Source organism: Leucopleurus acutus (genome assembly GCF_964270905.1).
Source record: "Leucopleurus acutus genome assembly, chromosome: 1".
Classification (NCBI taxonomy): Eukaryota; Metazoa; Chordata; class Mammalia; order Artiodactyla; family Delphinidae; genus Leucopleurus; species Leucopleurus acutus.
Genome location: NC_139142.1, coordinates 20,576,641 through 20,599,558, shown reverse-complemented (window position 1 = coordinate 20,599,558; position 22,918 = coordinate 20,576,641).

The window sequence follows — 22,918 nt, the reverse complement described above, 5'->3', positions numbered from 1 at the left end:
ATTATGAATCCTATTAACCTTTTAAACTATGTTTTCTAGTTGGTAAGACAGACAGATTTCCCCACAGTGGAATTCCTGGATAACTGTTGTATTTACATAAGTATGACTTTTTGGTCAGAGAACAAACTTTAAGATAAATTAGTAGAAATGTAAAGTGATGCATGGAAAATCCCGTGCTTTTTTTTCCCCCTGGAACATCAACTACCTGAAGTTTCTACAGTAAGCTGGTTAAAAAGCAATTTATTGAGAAATGATATGGTGACTATCATTTGCAAGCTCCTAACATCTATCAGGTAAAGTGATTAAACCTGTATCCATCATTCAGCATAATTAATCAGTAAGACACAACAGCCCATGTTCATGTGCTGATTAATCTGTTGTTCAGGTACATACATCTCAGGCTTCAAGTTCATATGAGAAATACATCCGTCAGTGCTGCCACATGAACGGGTGTGCCCTATAGCAATTATAAAATGGGCAGATACTCTCTACAAAAGAAAGAGTTTTTTCCTACCTGGAAGAAAATACAGAGATCTTCAAGGACTGCTGAACAAGAAAACAAAAATTCAGAAAAACAGGTTTCTTTATTTGTTTAGTTTTCTTTTCCCCTTAAATCATACCAAGTAATTCTCCACTTCATGAAATAGATCTATGAGTAAAAAAGACTTAAACATAAGTGTTTATTTATTTAATCATGCAACAAATACATATCGGGCACCTAACATGCCCAATAAGCAATGGCCTGACAAGATCCTTTCTCCCAAGAAGCAAACAGTGTGGGGTTCAAAGGCCAATAGTATTCAAAAGGAGATTGCTGTCACCTTGGACTTCATCAGTACCAACCTGAGGTTTACTGTTTTACAAAGATCTTTTTTTTTTTATAGTTGGTTAACACGGTGTCTTAAAAATGGTTTAGCTATCTGAAATTACTTTAAATGTTTCTATAAGATGTTTAATCTTGCTTATGTAAAACCAAGATGTGTTTTGATAGCAGAAGAGAACATAGTGGTTACCTGGTTCAATTCAATCTTCACAAATGAGGAAAGTTCAGAGGAGAGTTACTCAAGTTCACCCAGCTTGTAATTACCAACATCCAAATGCAAATGTTCAGTCCACTTATACAGTTTTCTACTTCCACTCTACCATGCTCACTTTAGAAAAAAATTTTTTAAGTGAATGTTGAAATGATTTGATATAGCTTTTTTGATGTATATGATTTTTAGTACCCAATTGTTTTCTTCTATATGATGACTGGTTTAGCGATTCAAGTGATACAGAGGTGTTATCCTTCCATATTTTTCCACATGCATAGAAACATATACATAGACATACACAAGAGTATGGTTGACAAAAGAAGAGATGATGCTTTGTGTATTGTTTAGCTGGTAAGAGTTTCCTTAAGGATTTCATTTCTGATTCTTTTCCTTATGTCCCACTTTAATCAGATTTACCTACAAGTTGGGTCTTAGTTTCCCACTGTGGACATTGGGATCCAACTACCCTCTCAGTTTTATGTTAAACAAAAAGAAGCTCCTTTCTCTTGGCTACTGTTATAACTGTTGTCTAACGATTTGGAGTGAGTTCTTTAGTCTCAACCTTAATATCCTCAGAAAATGGGCTGGTAGAGGAAGGAAGGGAGTGGTGGGAGAAAGAAGGTAGATGAGTGGGCAGATGTGTTTCTGACAAACTCACAATGGAGTTTTTCTGAGCAACCTGGTATATGTGCATATTCATAATCACCATTTTGAATACACTTTAGGCAACAAATATTGGTGGTGGAAAACCCTTAGAAAAGAGTCTTCCATTGGCCCACCCAGAAATGTGTCAGCACCTATGTCTGAGCTCAGAAATGAGAAAGGGCTTTGTCTAAAACTCAAAGGCAGGTGTTCCAAACATGTTCTCTCTCGCCAATTAACATTTTACAGTTCTACACTCCAGCTAGCAGCTAGGTGAGATTGAAAGGGGGTTGATATTCTGGATGAGTTGAAATGAATCATACTGTTTGAGATCCTCCCATTATGTAAAATAAATCAGTGATTTTAATTGCCTAAGTATTTTAGAAAGTCTGACTACTTTAAATAAGAGCTTTTGCTGACTGAAGGATATTTGTGACAAAATTAGTTTTCCTTTTAAATTTTGCCTTCCTAAGCCTGATAAAGTCACTTCCACAAAGTTGTCCACTTTTTGAATTAGTTTCTCTGGATAATCACATAAATTAAGCTGCAAAGTCTTAACTCTTGAAAAATTACAAAATCTATAAAAGGATTTTAAAAAGGGCAGAATGGAAAGAACCCTATACACAACAACAAGAACCCTTAATGTTTATTTTCTTCTTGAAATATTATTTGTGTTTTTACAAAACCTTAATCCAATATATATGTATATTCCCCCATATGTTTTCTGCTAAGCATCTTAATCTAATAAACAAATATCTCATTTTAGCATAGTACCAACTCTCTAAAGTTCTCATAAGCTAACACTGCACTGTCTGGGTTAATAAAATTATCTTCTCATTTACATATTTTTCAACAGCTAAGCATTTTAATAAATGTTCTTGAGGAAAAAATAGAGGTATCCAAAATTATTAATAGCTCAATAACTTAACATCCAATAAAACCCACAGGAGGAAACCCATAGCAATCTTTTATTTGAGTAGCATTTCACTGTTTACAAGCACTTTTTTAAAAAATAAATTTTACATCAGTTGCATATATTACATCACTTATGTCAAGCATTAGCGAATAAAACAATGGGGTCCATCACCTACCTTGACAATTGGCACATTGCTTTTTGCTATAAAATTGAAAAAATGGTATTGATAGTTCATATTTAAAAGGTTGACAGTTACTTTACAAGAAAATTGGCAGCCTGTATTTTGTGGTAACATAATCTGGAGAAACCATCTGGTTATCCAAACTGAAGGAATAATGCATTATTAAAGTTCCTTTAAAATGGAAGTAGAAGAGCTCATGAGATAGTCCACATCCTGGTTTCCCTTTCCTTTGGAGACTTAAATGTTTATGAACGAGAAGAAAAAAGAAAAAGGAGTTGTTGCCATAAGGTGGCTTCTGTGAAGAAAGCAAAATGCCATGGTTCTGGGGGAGTGATATTATAAGAGCCAATTGCCAAAATGAGCCCTGGTGTAATAACCTATTCTGGAACTGGCAAACCTTGATTAGATTTTGAACAGGTTGGATGAAATTTGTAGTTACTTGATTCTGAAAAATAATTCATGACTTTGTTGTGGTTCTAGTTTTATGGAGCCTAGGGTTCTAGGTGAATTTAAATAGGTGAATGCCTTTTTTTACTGATGTGTTTAGCTGCAATTAGGCGTATATGATTGTAATAAAGGCAAAGAGTAAGGTATTAAATATAACATCTGGGTTGAATCACAACTTGGTCATTTATTCTGTGCTCTGGTTTATAAATAGTTTTTTATAATAATGTATTACATGAAAATCCCATCCTTTCTTTTACTCTTTATTCTTCTCCTCACCTCTTTTCTTCTCTCTTTTTTCTCCACTTTTATTTATTGATACAGAAAATATATGTAATATATGTTTATATTATATAATTTATATAATATTATATAATGTTATATTAATATTTATATTCATCAGGGTGTGAAGTTTTATTTGTGGGGAAATTTTAGTTACAAATTTAATTTCTTTAATTGACCTAAGGCTATGAAAGTTTTCTATTTCTTCTTGAATTAAATTTTGTAATTCTGTCTTTCAAACAGTTTTTGAATCCAAATTTTCAAATTTATTGGCATAAAGTTGTTCATAATATTCCCTTATTCATTTAATGTCTGTGTATCTCTAGTTATATCCATTTTTTCATTCCTGATATTTACTGATAATAATTTCTGCTCTTTATCATTTCCTCCCTTCTATTTTAATTTGCTTAGTTTTCCTAATTTCTTAAGATGGAAATTTCAGTTATTGACATATCATTTCTCTTTTCTACATATAAATTGAAAGCCATAAATTTCCCTCGAAGCGCTACTTTAGCTGCATTTAAAAATTTTGATACATTGTATTTTTTAACAATTTTATTTAGATATAACTGACAATAAATCACACACATTTAAAATATATCTTCACATATTTATATTTATTTATTTAACACTATATATGTTATATATATCATATATTTGTCATATTATATATATTTGTCATTATATAATGAAATAAGCAAGGTACTGAACATATCCATCTACCTGACCATTTGCCACTTTATAATCCCTCCATCCTGCTTCTCTTTCCCTATACCCATGCAACTTGCTTATACCATAGATTACTTTGCATATTCTAGAGTTCTATAAATAGAATCATAAAATATGTACTCTTTTTATTCTGGCTTTTGTCAGTCAGAATAATATTTTGAGATTCTTCCATGTTGTAGCCTATATGAGTAGTTTATTCTATGTTTTATTTATTAGTATTATTCCATGATAGAGTATGATTATATTTATTCACGTACTCTTTCATGGAAAGTTTCCAGTTTTTGGTTATTACAAAGTAAGCAGCTGTGAACATTATGTATATGTCTTCTTCTGGACATATATTTTTCTTTTCTCTTGGGTAAATACTTAAATGGCTAAATTTTAGGCATATGCTTAACTTTTCAAGAAGCTATCAAAATGTTTTCCAAATTGGTTGTGGCATTTAACACTCCCTCCATTAGTGTATGACTGTTCCATTTACTGCACACCCTTGCCAATACTCCATATGGTCATTCTTTTTAATTTCAGCCATTCTAATATCTGTGTGGTAGTATTTCATCATCGTCTTAATTTGCATTTTCCCATCTCCTAATGACCAGTGATGATGAGCATCAGTCCATGTACTTATGTGCCATTGGTATATCTTGTTGAATGTCTACTTTCAATTTTTTTTAAGTTGGCTCTTTGCTTCCTTATTTTTGAGCCTTGAAAATCCTTTATCTATTCTGCATGCAAGTCCTTTATCAAATAATCTCCTGCAGTCTGTGATTTTTCTTTTCACTGTTTTAGCACTGTCTTTTGAAGCTTTAAATTTGACAAAGCTCAACTTATCATTTTTAAAACAATATTTTTAGGTCGTGTTTTTAGTGGGGTATCTAAAAATATCTTTGCATAACATATGACCATAAATATTGTATCCTATGTTTGCTTCTTTCAATAGAACTTTAATAGTTTGGGTTTTTACATTTAGGTTTATGATCCATTTGAGTTAATATTTCTATGTGAAAAGAGGTATGCATCAAAATTCCTTTTATTTTTGGCATATGGATATCCATTGTTCTAGTAGCATTTGTTCAAAAGACTATTCTATCTCAATTGAATTGCCTTTGAATTTGTGTTAAAAATAAGTTGATAATATTTGTATCTATTTCTAGGTCCCTGTTATTAATGTTAATATCACATAAATTGATACTAGAGCTTTATTATACATCTGATATTCAGGTAGTATTAGCCCTGAAGATTTGCTTTTCTTTTCAATGTTGTTTTGGGTATTCTAGAGTCTTTGCATTGCCATAGGACTTTAGAATTATTTTCTCAATTTCTATAAAAAAAAGAAGTACTGAATTTTGATTGGGGTTGAATTGAACGTATAGAACAATTTGGGGAGAAATGATATCTTATTAACATTAAGTCTTCTGGCCCAAGAAAAAGATGTATCTTTCATTTTTTATGTTTCTTTAATTTCTTTTAGCAATATTTTATAGTTTTCAGTGAACATGCCTTGAATATATTTTATCAGATTAATTCCTAAGTATTTAACATTTTTGATACTATAAATCATATTGCTGTTTTTTATTAAATTGTATGTTCTGATTGTTTGTTGCTATAGATATACAATTGATTTTGTATATTTATCTTGTATCCATACTAAATTATATTCTTGCTAATTTACTTATTATTTCCAACAGTTTCTTTGTAGAATTTTTTTTTTTTGGCCACGCTGCACCACTTGTGGGATCTTAGTTCCCTGACCAGGGAGTGAACCTGGGCCACAGCAGTGAAAGCACCAAGTCCTAACCACTGGACCACCAGGGAGCTCCCATTTTTATAGATTTTTAAAGACCGTCTATATAGACAATAATATCATCTGCAAATAAATTCAGATTTTTTTCTTTATTATCTCACAATCTATTTTTATTGATTTAGTCTTTTTAATTGAATTTTAGTGGATTTATAATATTATATTAGTTGCAGGTGTACAGCTAGTGGTTCAGTATTTTTAAAGATTATACTCCATTAAAAGTTATTACAAGATAAGGGCTGCAATTCTGTGTGCTGTACAATATAGCCTTTTTGCTTATCCATTTTATACATAGTAGTTTGTATCTCTTAGTCCCATTACCCTATCTTGCCCCTCCCCCTTTTCCTTTCCCCACTGATAACTACTAGTTTGTTTTCTATATCTGTTAGTCTGTTTCTGGTTTGCTATATATATTCATTTGTTTTATTTTTCAGATTCCACATATAAGTGATATCATACAGTATTTGTCTTTGTCTGACATTTCACTAAGCATAATATTCTCTAGGTCCATCCACATTGCTGCAAATGGCACAGTAATATTTCATTATATATAATGAAATATTATATATATATAATACATAATGGTGGTTCTATTTTTAGATTTATGAGGAACCTCCATATTGTTTTCCGTAGTGGCTGCACCAATTTACATTCCCACCAACAGTGTACAAGTGTTCCCTTTTCTCCATATCCTCACCCACATTTATTATTTGTAGACATTTTGATGACAGCCATCTGACAGGTGTGAGGTCATATCTCATTGTTGCTTTGATTTGCATTTCTCTAATAATTACCTATGTTGAGCATCTTTTCATGTGCCTGTTAGCCATTTGTATGTCTTCTTTGGAAAAATTGTCTATTCAGGTCTTCTGCCCATTTATTGATTGGGTTGGGTTTTTCAGATATTGAGTTATATAAGTTATTTATGTATTTTGGATATTAACTCCTTGTTGATCATATCATTTGCAAATATTTTCTTCAATTCCATAGGTTGTCTTTTAATTTTGTTAATGGTTTCCTCTGATTTTCATTTTGTTAATGGTTTCCTTTGCTGTGCAAAAGGTCCCATTTGTCTATTTTTGCTTTTATTTCTTTAGCCTTAACAGACAGATCCAAAATATATTGCTATGGTTCATGTCAAAGAGTGTTCTGCCTGTTTTCTTCTAGGAGTTTTATGGTTTCAGTTCTTACAATTGGGTCTTTAATCTACTTTGAATTTACTTTTCTATATGGTATGAGAAAATGTTCTAATTTCATTCTTTTACATGTAACTGTCCAGTTTTACTAGCAACACTTTTTGAAGAGACTTTCTTTTCTCCCGTGTATACTTTTTTTTTTTTGCAGTACACAGGCCTCTCACTGTTGTGGCCTCTCCTGTTGCAGAGCACAGGCTCTGGACGCACAGGCTCAGCGGCCATGGCTCACGGGCCTAGCCACTCCGCGGTATGTGGGATCTTCCCAGACTGGGGCACGAACCCCTGTCCCCTGCATTGGCAGGTGGACTCTCAACAACTACGCCACCAGGGAAGCCCCCCCCATTGTATACTTTTGCTTCCTTTTTCATAGATTAATTGACTAAAAGTGTGTGGGTTTATTTGTGGGTTCTCTAGTCTGTTCCATTGATCTATGTGTCTGTTTTTGTGCCAGTATCGTGCTGTTTTGATTACTATAGCTTTGTAGTATAGTCTAAAGTCTGGGCAGGGAGGTGATGCCTCCAGCTGTGTTCTTTTTTCTCAAAATTGCCTTGGCTATTGGGGTCTTTTATGGTTCCATATAAGTTTTAGGATTATTTGTTTTAGTTCTGTGAAAAATGTCGTGGATTTTGTAATAAGGATTGCATTAAATCATAGATTGCTTTGAGTAGTATGGTAATTTTAACAATATTAATTCTTCCAATCTGAGGGCACAGGATACCTTTCCATTTCTTTGTAACATCTTCAGCTTTCTTCATCGGTGTTTTATAGTTTTCAGAGTATAGGTCTTTCACCTCCTTGGTTAAATTTGTTCCTAGGTGTTTTATTATTTTTAATGCTATCTTATACAGGAATTTTTATTCCTTTCTTTTCCTGATAATTATTAGTATATAGAAAGGCAACAGATTTCTGTATATTAATCTTGTATCCTACTACTTTACTGACTTCATTTATTAGTTCTAACAGCTTTTGGGTGGAGAGAATATAAAATATCATGTCATCTGCAAATAGTGACAGTTTTACATCCTCCCTTCCAATTTGGATGCCTTTTATTTATTATATTTGTCTGATTTCTGTGGCTAGGACTTCCAATACTATGTTAAGTAGAAGTGCTGAGAGTGGGCATTCTTGTCTTGTTCCTGAATTTAGAGGAAAGATTTCAGCTTTTCACCACTGAGCATGATGTTAGCTGTTGGTTTGTCATAAATGGTCTTTATTATGTTGAGATATGTTCCCTCTATGCCCACTTTGATGAGAGTTTTATCACGAATGAATGTTGAATTTTATGAAATGCTTTTTCTGCCTCTATTGAGAAGATCATGTAATTCTTATGCTTCCTTTTGTTAATGTGGTATGTCACAGTGATTAATTTGCAAATTTTGAGCCATCCTTGCATCCATGGACTAAATCCAATTTGATCACTGTGTATGATCCATTTTATGTATTTGGATTAGGTTTGCTAATATTTTGTTAAGGATTTTTGCATCTATATTTATCGAAGATATTGGCCTATATTTTTCTCTTTTTTTTTTTTGTAGTGTCTTTTTCTGGTTTTGATATCAGGGTAATAGTGGCCTCGTAGAATGAATTTGGGAGTGTTTCATCCTTTTCAATTCTTTGGAATAGCTTCAGAAGGATAGGTATTATCCCTTTTTTATATGTTTGGTAGAATTCTCCTGTGAAGCTGTCTGGTCCTGGACTTTTGTTTGCTGGGAGTATTTTTTTTTTAATTACAAATTCAATTTCACTACTAGTGATTGGTCTGCTCAAATTATCTGTTTCTTATTGATTCAGTCTTGGCTTTCAGTCTGTTCTACAAATGTGTGATTTAGGTTCCAGCCAAAGAGATGGGTAGATAGAATTTGGAATCTTCTCTCCATGTCTTTCTTTTCTGGGATTCCCTCTCTATGACTAGTGGTCAAAGTTTCCCCAGATTCAGTCTTCTATTTTCCCCAGACCAGAAAGATTCCAGTTTTCCACTGTTCTACTCACTGTAAATATTTCACTGTCTGAGACTGACGATAAAAGCTGTGAAAATAGGAACTCATTTCTTACAAATCCCCTACTCTAGTTATAGACTATCAACCAAAATATATCTTCTTCTCTTTAATCTCCAGTTTGTATTATATTCAGAATTTATAGGTGTCATCTGCAGGTTGTTCTATAGTGGAATATTATTCAGCCACTACTGGATGCAGAAGAGTGTTCTGTACTTGCTTTTTATATATTCTCTGACATTTCCCTCAATTTTAAACTCTGATTTTTAGCCATGGTTTATTTAGTATGCCTGTGTCTAACAACCTCACTACCACTTCAGTATGCTACCTTTAATGCATGTGAACTTAGAAACTAAATCTCCTGACATTAAGAATTTGGTCCAAATGAAGAATAGATGGTCTCAGAGACATTCTTATATCTATAAAGATTATGACATTAATTACATAAATTTTGTGTAACGAAGTTTGGCTGCTTTCAAATTTTATTTAATCACTTCCAGGATTTTATTTTTGCTATAGTTTTTAAAATTAGAAACTCATAAATTCTCATTTATGAAATTTTACAAAGCCAAATGTTTTTCTTATGCATGTACAGAATCTCATGGACCTACAGACATGCTTTTTTAAAATTTTGAGCCAATTTTTAACTTTCAACAGCTTGAGAGAAATATGTGCAACCCCCTCGTAGATTTATCTTTATTAATTATAAAAACAGCATAATGATGTAAACATATTGGTTAGGCTGAGTATGTAGGGTAAAAACTAAAATTCGTTTCCAACTATTGATAACCAAAGGTGGATTTTTGATTCAGAATTTATTGCTAATCTTGCAACAGTATTTTTTATAAAATGAAGCATTTGATATTTTCTTTTTTAAAAGCTATCCTAGGATGCCCTTGTAAGTGAAAGGCTTAATAGGTTTTATGGCTGTGAATTATTTTCACCAATACTTGCATACATAATGTATTCTAGAAGTGCTGAGTCTATTCTTCAATTCAGTACAAACTCACATAACTTATTGAAACTTTGTTCAGTTTCTCATTTTTTCTATTCATACTTGATTTCAGAACATTCTGTACTTTTTCCCAACTGAACTAAACTTGAAGCTTAGGGATTTACCAATACTCTATGCACTTTTGAACTTTGCCATCTGGTTCTAAGAAATACATGTTCTTTTTGTTCTCATGCATAAAAATACATTATTTGGAAAGTGTTTTTACTTCAGTTTTATCTAAAAAAACCTAATCCAGATGAATGGATGAGGTTGATATCTCCATTCAACCACTCATATCTTTGTATTTCTCAAACCAGGTATTTTCTACTTTACACAATCAGGCTAAATTTGAAAAATAAAGAAGCAAAATCTCCATTTCTCCCTTTGGATTCCCATTAGTTAGTTGGATGTGACTAAAATAAAATTTTCTTTGCTGGCTCCTGAAGACCAAAGAAAGGAAACATATTTGGAATATGAAAATAAATACAAGCATTTTTTAAATTAACTTACAGTGAGCATCTTTCACACATTAAGATGTATCACTGTTATCAAAGAAATAATTAACAGAGCGAGGAGAAGTTACATGTGGCTGAAGTGAGTGAAAACTAACCCTCAGATGAATTAGAAATATTATGGTAGAAAAATTGTTTGAGGGTGATCTGAAAGGGTCTAAGTAATAGGAATAAATAATATTAAAGAGGAAATAGAATATCGAAAAGTCTCCAAATGACGGTCTCCAGTGGGAAATGATAGGGGCTTTGAGGAAAAAGATTTCAAGAAGTGTATTCTCATCCAGGTGCCAGACAAAATTCTCTAATAGATCTGAACATTTTATTTCATATTTCTGAGTCCTGAGTCATTACAATAATCAGAATATGCTACAGTGATGCCTGTGGATATCCGTGAAAGGAACAGTGTGTTTAACTCAGGGACTGGTTCATGGCTCCAACCTATGTGAGTTTTGGCAAAGTTGTTAAATGATCATAAGTTATAGTTACTAGTGACTAAGGCTAAAAATCAAACTTGTGACTTACATAGGAACAATACCTGTTGATCAGATGAAGATGTCTAAGCCATCCACTTTTTTTCTTTTTTTTTTGACGAGGCTGTTCTTGGCAGACATTAAGCAAAATCAAAATATACTTTAGATATGGAACATGACAGTTGTATAAGAAAACTCTAGAAAAAGGAAGGGAATTGAAGGACTGAGTGAACATAGAATCTTTTGGAGGATTGACTGGGACCTAGGCACCAGAATGGGAAGATGCAATGAATTTCTGGTCAATCCAGGAAAATTGTGGCATCTACAAAACCACAAATTAATCTTTTCTGCATGGAACTGGCAAACATTAAAAAAGCTGATTGAGCTGCAACTTACAGTGGCAAGACTCCTGGAATCTTGGCAGATAGCAATCTCAGCTGATTGGAACCCAAGCAGCCAAAGAGCTGGTGGCAGAAAATAAGCAGAGGGGGCAATTCTTCAGAGAGGTGTTCTAACTGCTTCCAGGATTCTGGGTACGCTTTGTGTGAGGGAAAGAAGGGAATCATGTACTCTGATGAGGATATGTTCTATGCATAAGACTGACAATGACACCTTCCATGGAATTCTGTTAGGAAACAGCACACACACTCAGGTTTCTCTTATGGGTAAGGTAAATTGATTTTATAGATGTGCAAAGTACACATTTAATGTTTTATATACATGTGTATAGGTATATTTTTTAGCTAAAATTCTTAATATTACTGGAGATAATTTTTCCCCCATATTTTAAGAATTCTATGTTTCTGGAAAAGGGAGCAGACTACATACAAGTAGCCCATAAATGAATTAGCTGGAGAAATTCTTGAAAGATTGTATGAATTGTGACACTACCTATATTCCTATTTTGGACTGGAAAGGCAAGTGTAATATTCTGAGACTTGAGTGCCATTTAAAAAAATAGGTTAGAATGAAAAGGATGAATGAGTTTGGAATTAGCAGAAGATTATGGTTGAGAGTAGGCCAACACACAATAGGCCTAATGTCCAAAAGTCAGGACAGCCATAATGGTGATTTTAAATGGGAATTCTGAGTCATCTCAGCAGAACCCTGGAATGTGGGCAGCATTCAGATATGGGAAGCAGAACCCATAGAATCTGGGGTGAAGGTGACAATGTGAGTGAGTTCTTTCCACGTGTGACTGGTCCTTAGGCTCTGGACCAGGGTAGTAGCAAGTATGTTATCTCTGGAAACATGTTCATGGTGACTAGAGGAACTTTGATTTAGAGGCAAAACGAAAGTCTAGGAGTAAGAGTGCCTTGGGTTGGAGGATGCTTGTGGGTTAAATAACACCTATTTCTTATCTGAGAATGTCAGGAAAATGAAACAAAGCCAAAGATTCAGCTGTGCAGAAATTTAGACAAAAATAAAAGTGGGTGGCAGGAGAATTTAGTTAGACCTTGGCAGAAAGAAGTCTAAGTTCACTTTCTGTGATAGGCAGATTACTTCTCTTCTACTCTGATTATACATGTACATGTCAAAGCAGTTGTGTTCTTTCATTGCAAATACGATTGATCTCTGATGCAAATAAAATCTTGATACATCCAAATTACCTTTCCCTAATCATAATTCATTTACATAATTCACCACCACTGTTTACTGTTTTTTGTTTTTTCTCTACACGCAGTTTTGCCATTGTGATTGGGTGGTTTATTTACTAAAGATGCCAGCTGCTCTCTGTAGAGGCAGAAACAGAAGGTCTCCTTGGAGAAGCTCTTATTTGTCCTAGAAAGGTCATGTAGCCCTTTGGTTATTTGCATGTATAGTGAGTAAGCATCTAATTCCCTAGGAATGTGTTGATAGAACCCCATATGTTTTATCTGTAGCTTTGTTCCTCCTTAGTTTTATTTTTTTAAGTTATAATATGTTTTATTTCTTCTTTATTTATTGATCAGATTAGTAATGGCATGTCACTCAAGATCCTAAGGCTTTGATTATTGAATACTGAACATTACTGTAAAAGGAAATTGTGTCCATGTGCTTATGGATCTTTGAGAATAAAATGTTAACACAAAATTTAAAATATTTAAATTTCTATTTGCTAAGAAAATTCAACATATTAAGCGTCATTTTCTTATTAGATACATTATTTTTTGTCTACATGGTAGGCAGAATTCTAAGAATGATCCCCAGTGCTCCTCCATCTGTATAACCTCTTACCTTTTGAGTGTGGGTGGAACCTGTGAAAATGATGAGATATTATGATTATTTTACGGTATATAGCAGAAGGGAGATATCTGGGTGGGCCTAATCTATTTACATGAGCTCTTTAAAATAGAAAAGCTTTGTTTCTAGCTTGTGATAGAAAGGGAAAGCAGAGAGAGTCAAAGCATGAGAAGAATTCAACACACTATAGCTGGCTCATGGACACAGAGGGCCACATGGCAAGAAATTAAGGAGCCTCTAGAAGTTCAGGGGCCCCTGCTTATAACCAGCAAGAAAATGACAACCTATCAGTTCTACAAATGTAAGAAACTGAATTCTGACAGCAACCTAAATGAGCTTGGAAGCAGAACCATCCTCAGCTCCTGAGGGTCGGAGCTCAGCCTAATTGACCACTTGATTCTGGACTGTGAGACCATAAACAAAGAGCTTGGTCAGACCCATCTGTATTTCTGAACCATGAAAAGTGCAAGACAATAAATGAGTATTGTTTTAAGCTACTAACTTTGTGGCAAATAGTTACACAAAAATAGAAAACTAATAGAGCCTACTATATGCTCTGTGTGAGGTATGGAAAACGCAAGATGGGTAGAACACTGTCGCTTCTTTTGAGATGTTTAGAGCATCGTAAACAAGACAGATGCATAAACACCAAAGATAATTATAATGCATTACCTGAAATGTTAGAAGTTCTTTATAAAATACTATGGGAATACAGATATATGGTGGAGAATTCTGCCTAGGGAAATCAGGAGAAACATTTCAGAGACTGTGATTGTTGGCTTCTATCAATATAATGAAAAAGTAATATGTAACAGGGACAAATAATATTACCAGGCAAAAGAGACACAAATTCTTAATGCATGAATATTCACACCCTTACAAAACTGATTGAAGGCACAGTGAAGGTCAGTTTAAATTTTATAAGAAATTAACTGGCATAAGTGTGAGTGTACCTTGGTGTTTATGAAATAATTCTATCTCAGAATATTCATTTTATCATGTTACAGAGATTTTCCTGCAAGCATGTTCTGGCTAAGCAGTACCAATCCTCAATGAGTAACTTAATTGAATTTCTACTATGTATGTAATTGCTTCACTAAACTCAGGAAAGTAAGTATTAAACTTTGCAAACTGTACCATCAGATAACATTAGATTCAGCTGGGAGTGACTCAAACCCCAAATAACAGTGGCCTTAATAAGACAGAATAATTTCTCTTTCATGTAAAAGTCTTGAAGTTGGCAGTTGCGTGGGGGCGGTTATAGTGACTTCATGGTGTCAGGAACATGGATTTTATGACTCTGAAGCATGTGTGGCTTATATTCTCCAGGTAATCTCATAATCTATTTGTCAGCTCTCCATGATATACATTATATTCCATTTAGTGGGAAGGAGTAAGGACGATTATATTAACCCTCCTTTCACATCCCAGTAATGTTATTATCTAGAAGTTGCACATATTACTTCCACTTATAAATTATTGATTAGGCCTTATTCATATAGTTACTAGCAGCAAGGAAGGCTAGAGAATGTAGTTCTATTTCAGATGGCTGTATGCACTACTAAAAGTCATAGATCCTATAATTGTTCATTATAAAGTTATGCACCTTGTACAAGTATCAGCTAAGAATAAGCACCCATTTATTATCCTTAAGTTTTAAATTTAAGTATACTTTAAGAAAGGCTGAGCCAGTTTTAACATACTGGTGGTGTTTAAAGATACTATTATAACACCATTTCCCAAACTTCTTAATGTCAGATGATAATCGGTCATTTAACAATGAAATTGGAAGAAGGTATAGACGTACAAAGAACTATACTCATACATATACTAAATGATAGTTATTCATTTTTTAAATGTATTTATGTAAAGTCTTTATTGAATTTGTTACAATATTGCTTCTGTTTTATGTTTTGACTGTTTGGCCACGAGGCATGTGGGATCTTAGTTCCCCGACCAGAGATCCAACCTGCACTCCCTGCATTGGAAGGCAAAGTCTTAACCACTGGACCTCCAGGGAAGTCCCTAGTTATTCATTTTCAAAGGGAGAGCATAACATATACTTTTTTCTAGGATATAGTGTTATTCCCTAACCTTTAAGAACTGGAAATTCAGGAAAAACAGTTTATAATCTTTTTTGTTTGTTTGTTTAACATCTTTATTGTAGTATAATTGCTTTACAATGGTGTGTTAGTTTCTGCTTTATAACAAAGTGAATCAGCTATACATACACGTATATCCCCATATCTCCTCCCTCTTGCGTCTCCCTCCCACCCTCCCTATCCCACCCCTATATGTGAGATCAGCACCGAGCTGATCTCCCTGTGCTATGTGGCTGCTTCCCACTAGCTATCTATTTTACTTTTGGTAGTGTATATATGCCCATGCCACTCTCTCACTTCGTCCCAGTTTACCCTTCCCCCTCCCCGTGTCCTCAAGTCCATTTTCTATGTCTGCATCTTTATTCCTGTCCTCCCCCTAGGTTCTTCAAACCATTTTCTTTTTTTTTAGATTCCATATATATGTGTTAGCAGACAGTATTTGTTTTTCTCTTTCTGACTTACTTCACTCTGTATGACAGACTCTAGGTCCATCCACCTCACTACAAATAACACAATTTCGTTTCTTTTTATGGCTGAGTAATATTCCATTGTATATACGTGTCACATCTTCTTTATCCATTCATCTGTCGATGGACACTTAGGTTGCTTCCATGTCCTGGCTATTGTAAATAGAGCTGCAATGAACATTGTGATACATGACCCTTTTTTTTTTTAACATCTTTATTGGAGTATAATTGCTTTACAATAGTGTGTTAGTTTCTGCTAGTTTATAATCTTAAAGTGTGTTACATAATAATTAGAGTGCAAGTTACTAAGAAGACTATGGACACAAATTTTAAAATTTATGCAGCTTACAAATAAGATCAAATTTAGCAAATCTAATTTGACTGGAGATGGCAAAGACACTTTCAAGGGAGCTTGAGTGAGCATAATATATAAGCAAGTAGTTTTTTTTTGGGGGGGTAACTATTCCTTATTTAGAACTTGACAAATGTTAGAGTGTGTGTCATGGTGACTTGGATGAGTGTTGGTCAAGTCTTCCCCAGAAAAAAGGGGGTTGGAAGTAAAAAGCTACCCCGTAGTTGCCTTTAAAAATAACCTCAGAATCATAATAGATGTGAAAGTCAGCAGCTTTGTAGTCACTGGAGAGAGCAGAATGGATTTGGAGCTCCTCAAAAAGCTCCATCCTCAGAGAATTGTTACTATTTGATCTATTTGGCAGCTTTCCATCTTTTCTTTATTTGTAGAGTCTGTCTTTATTTGACCTGACTCAGAGCTCACTCAATGAGGAAAGCCCTATCCCCAGGACATTTGTCAGAAAACATGTTAGCAGCAATTATTTAATACTGTAGATGGCTGGAATGGCTAGAGCCATTGAGGCAAATAAGAAACTGGCCAAAAATGTTCAGAGGAAAATATGAGAAATGTAAGGCAGAGATTGGTGGAATGTATTAAAACAAACATGATTCAACTACAAGCTGTCTATAAAAGATAAGCTTTAGATTCAATGAGAAAAATAGGTTGAAAAATAAAAGGCTGGAAAAAGATATACCATGCAAATAGTAAACCAAGAGAACAAAAGTGACTTACTAATATTAAATTAAAAAGACTTAAAGTAAAAATTATTATTGAAGATAGAGTGACATTTAAAATTACAAAAGGGTCAGTCTATCAGGAGGACATAATATTAAACATATATGAACCTAACAATGAAGTCTCAGAATACATGAAGCAAAAACTGACAAAATTGAAGGGAAAATAGACAGTTCAATGAAAATAGTTGTAGAATTCAATACTCTATTTCCAACAATAAACAGAACAGCCAGCCAGAAGACCAACAAGGTAATAAAAGTTGGGAAAATAGTATAGGCCATCTAGGTCTAACAGACATATAAAGAACACTCCATCCAACAACAATAGCAGAATACACATTTTTCTCAAGTGCACTTGAGACTTTCACTAGAGTAGACCATATATTATGCCATAAAACAAGCCAAAATAAATTTAAAAGGATTGAAATCACATAAAGTGTGTTCTCTAACTATAATGGACTAAATTTAGAGATTAAAAATGGAAATAAATTTGGAAAATTCACAAATATGTGGAAATGAAACAACACTTTCATAAATAACCTAAATGACAAATGGGTCAAAGGAGAAATAGAAAAAGTGAATGAAAAATGCTTTGAGACACAAGAAAATGGTAATACAAGATACCAAAACTTATGCAGTGCAGCTAAAGCAGTGCTCAGAGGAAAATTTGTAGCAATAAATAAATGCTTGCATTAAAAAGTTAGAAAGTCCTCAAATCAATAACATAACCTTAAGAAACAATAAAAAAGAGAACACCAAGCCAAAGTAAAAAGAATGAAGGAAATAATAAAGACTAGAGTGGAAATAAATGAAATAGAGAGTAGAAAAACAATGGAAAAAAAGTCAACAAAACCCAAATTTGGTTCTTTGAAAAGATCAAGAAAACTGACAGTCTTTTAGCTGGATTGACCAAGAGAAATTTACAGAAGACTCAAGTTACTAAAATTAGGAATTAAAAAAGAGCATCAGTACTGAATCATATAAATATGTTTATGAGAACACTATGAACAACTGAATGCCAGTATGTTAGGTAATTTAGATGAAAGGGACCAATTCCTAGAAAAATATACACTACTAAAATTCAAGAGGAAACAGAAAATCTGAATAGCCTCAAAACAAATTTTAAAAAATTAGTACATTGAAACCTTACTAGAAAGAAAAGTCTGGAATTCACTGATAATTTTTACCAAATATTTAAAGAATAAACAATGCCAATCCTTCACAAACTCTTCTAGAAAATAGCAAAGAAGAGAATAATTGCTTTGATACCAAAACCAAAGACATTATAAAAAAATAAGAAAGCTAAAGACCAATATCCCTTATAAATATCAGCACAAAATCCTCAATAAAACAGTAGTAAACTGAATCCAACAACATATAAAAAGGATGGTATAAAATGACCAAGTGAGATTTATACAAGAATGAAGTTGTTTTAACATGTGAAAATCAGTGTAATACATTATATTAATAGAATAAAGGACACAAACCATATGATAATCTCAATCGATGTAGAAAAATAATTTGATAAAATCAAACCCTCTTTCATGAGAAAAAAAAAAAACCAACAAAACAAACCTAAAAACAAAAAAACCACTCAGTGACCTAGGAATAGAAGAGAACTTCTAGGAAAATGCACAGCTAACATAATACTTAATGGTGAAAGGCTGAATGCTTTTCCTTCAAGAAAAGGATGTCTGTTCTCCTCACTTCCATTTAACATTGCACTGGATATTCTAGTGGGGGCGACTAGATGAGAAAAAGAAACAAAAGTCATATAGATTAGAAATGGAGAGTTAAAACTATCCCTATTCTCAGATAACAATTAGGTAAGACAAAGAAATAAAAGGCATCTAGACTGGAAATGAAGTAAAACTACCTCTATTTTTAGATGATAATTTTGTATACAGAAAATTCTAAAGAATCCATGAAAAGTGACTAGAATTAGTAAGCAATTTCAACAAGCTTTCAGGATACAAGTTCAATATACAATACAAAAATTTACAGCATTTCTATTCACTAGCCATGAACATTCTGAAAATAATATTAAGAAAACAATTTTCTTTATGACACAATCCAATAGATTAAAGTATGAATAAATTAAATAGGTTGCAAAACTTTTACACAAAAATCTGCAAAACACTGTTGAATTAAATTTAAAAAAGAAGTAAACAAATGGAAATACATCCCATGTTCCTAAATTAGTAGATACCATCTTAAGAATGACATTATTCCTCATCTGATCTGCAGATTCAATGCATCCTTTCTCTTTTTTTCCAGAAATTGAGGAACTGATCCTAAATTTCATATGGAAATGCAAGGGACACAAATAGGTTTAGTGGGTAACAGAACAATATTTTATAAACGTAGTCGAATATATTTTGGAGGATTTTTCTTTACCCTGGCCCTTCTCCAACTTGAGGAGACTTTAAGATTGAGACTATTATTCAAGGAAGAATAAATATTAAATGGCCATGTTTTCCCTCCCTTTGAGACTGAATACAAACCATGAGTTTGGTTCAGGGGGTAAAAAAAAGCAAATGCCTGGTATAAAACAGAACAGAAATATTTTCAATTAGGACACAGGGACCACTGGAGTGTGTTTACAAAACTTCTGCCCCATAAGGTCTTCCTAAGATGGATTGACATGCCCTTCTCAATATGGGAGAATTGAGCATAGTATTTTGATTTTTAAAATGTCTCCTCAAGCTCTGCAGTTCCTCTTAGCAGCCCAGTGGGAGAAACTCAGCCTGCTGCCTCTGAATTTAACCAACAGAAATGAATAATGCTTATTCAGAGAAATGACCTGCATTTTGTCAGATGCCATGCTCTGCACAGCCTTCTCTCCATGGTACAGCCAGACAGCATGCAGTGCCACAGTGTACAAGGTTGGCCGCTGGGAAAGAAATCAGGGCAAGCCAAGGCTGTGTCACAATCCAGTGAGGAGAGATGGAGGTGAAGATTCACCATCCTGGAGAAACATAAGGGAAACAAGTACTATAATAGGCACTGAGTTGATACCGTTCATTACAAGACAGTTTCTGATAGAAGCATCTGTCTTTATCCCTGTACTCCTGGTTGTTAAAGCCAGATATGGCTTAGGTGTGGATAAGAGAAGCTACTGTGGTTAGGAGAATGGGCTTTGAGGGAGATACACACAGGCTTGGGTTCTAGCTCTGGAACTTGCAGAAGCAAAGTAACATAGCCAAAGTCTCACACCTACTATGATTCAGTTTCATCCACTGCGAGATGCTGAAAACAGTAGTTTTCTTCATAGAGTTGCTGCAAGGATTAAATTATGTAAAGCGTAATGTGTTTTTACCATAAGTGACAGTTAATAATATTAGCTTTATTAAATATTAAGCTGATATTTACTTTATATCATTATTATAGCCAGCTTTGGTAGACTTTCAGAGTTTGAGCCCAATTCTCTTAACCAGATAAAAGATTGGGTTGGCAGAGTTGTAAAGAATTATTCCCCAGAAGTTATCCTAAACCTGGACTATGACTAATCTTCCAAGCTCATCACTTTTATGGAACTTGGATTATAGTGGGTCATATAGGAGAAAAGGATAAGAGACTTTCATAGTTGCCAAACTCAAGGAATACACACATCCTCAATTAGAAAGAAGAATGAGAATGGTGTTTGGAACTATTCTGGCATATTGGTCTCATAAGGAGATCAAATGATTCTGTGTGTGTGTGTGTGTGTGTGTGTGTGTGTGTGTGTGTTTATACACTACCAAATGGGTTGGCAGTGATTCTTTTATAATATTCATGTATTTTTAAAGATAAGGAAAGTAAGTTATGCTACTCACTAAACAGCAAATAGTTTTCCAATTGTCTGTCTTGAAACAAGGTCTTCTGATTCTCAGCTGGTTGAGTTTTTCTTGAGGCTGCAGAGGAGAAAGAAAAGCAAGCTTGAACACTGACCATCATAGCTTCCAAAGGAAAGTAGAACTTTAACAAATACCATGGTGATAAGTAGAGGAATACCAGAGGAAGTCCCTTTTTTCATCAACCCCATAAAGGCAAGAATTGTCCATCTTTTTTCCTGCAATCTGTCAGTATGCATATAGTACAGCTGGACAAAGTCATCCTGGAGAGAACTTGCTCTCTACTTATTCCAAAGGAAGATGTAAGCTGAGCCATTGGGGGTGAAATGAAGCCATCAGGCACAACTGTGATGGCTTTTTAATGAGATTGTTTTTACTAAGCCAGCAGGTAACTTTGGTGCTGAGTCAAACCCAAGGGAAAGATGGTGAGAGATCAAGGGAGGAAGAAAAGAGAGAGACAGAGTAGAAACTCAGAGCTGGCAGCTGGCCAGCAAGCTACAGAGAAGGAGCTAAATTATGCATCTTATTTAGTACATTTATTAAAAGAACATTTCTAGGCAAACATCCCAAAACAAATGTGATCATCAGTTAAGCACCGCGCAATCCTGAGCAGATTTAGTGCGTGACAATTTTCTCATAATGGCTTTGTGGTGTTTGCTGAGTTTCATCTCTTTATAGAATTTTATGAATTGTCATTCCATAGGGATTTTAAATAGGCTGAATTTGTCCTTCATTTGTGGTTGTTCAACAAAGTCAAAAATAGAGAAATGTGGAGTGAAGATGACATGGAATGGGAAGAACATGCTTGTTCAACTGTTTGAGTTTTGGTTGGTATTTGCCAACAAATCAGAGTACTACTCTTCCCTATTATTCATTATTCATCATTATTCATATTTGAACATCTATTTTGTACTGGGATTTGAACTGTAGATCCTAGGAGCACAAAGATGAATAAGATAAGGTTTCTGACACCAAGAAGAGTATAGTTTTAGGAGGAGGAGAAAAACATAGAGAAGGTGAAGGCAGGGCTATATAGATAGAAGTATCAAATAGTGTGGGACATACAGGAGATGTGATTATGCTACCTGGAAAGTGATGGGTAGAGCAAGAGAAGTTTTCAGAAAGAAAAAGATGTTGAGGGTATCTGCAGTAGAGGAATAGAGTGAACAAAAGCATTAGGCAAGGCATAAATTACCCTGGTAGTTTGGATAAATGGAAGCAGCTCAGAATGACTGGAACATATAGGAAAGTAGAAAGGAGGGAATGAAGCCAGAGTAAAGACTGGTAGGAGGGACCAGAGGATGGATTGCTGTATATACCACATTAAGGAGCTTGACACTTTTCAGGAAAATGGAAAACCATTGACATATTTCAAAGCAGGAGAGAAATACAAACCTTGATGCACTAAAAATAATAATTTTGGAAGTAATGTAAAAAATGAGTTGAAATGTTAGACTAAGTAGAGATATAAATTAGATCTAGTTCCATAGCCAAGGTAAGAGATGATATAGATTGAGTTAAGTTGGTAGCATTGTGGCTAGAGAGAGATAAAATGACCTATAATAGGTTGAAAGGCAATAGAATCTACAGTATTTGATGATATATTGAATGTGACTTGTATAGGGAAAAGTGAAGAATCTGAAATGAGTCCCAAGTCTCTAGGTTGGGTGGCTGGGTTATTTTGTCATGTTAAAAGGATTGTAAACTTCCAAGCTGGTGAAGCACAATATACTGATTAAATATATATGCAAAAAATACACTGGAAGGAAGCACTACACATGTCAACAGTGGTAACCACTGCAATTATACATTGCATTATTTCTTTCATTAGACTGTATAGTATTTTCCAAAGTAAAAAAAAAAAAAGAACATGAATTACTTTTAGGACAGAAAAAATGCATAAATGCTCCTTTAATAATTACAAGTGTGATAGACAAAGAAGAAATGCTTATAAAATACTTTTCCTTTGAGCTTGACTTTGATAATATAGTCTTATCAACTAGAAAACAACT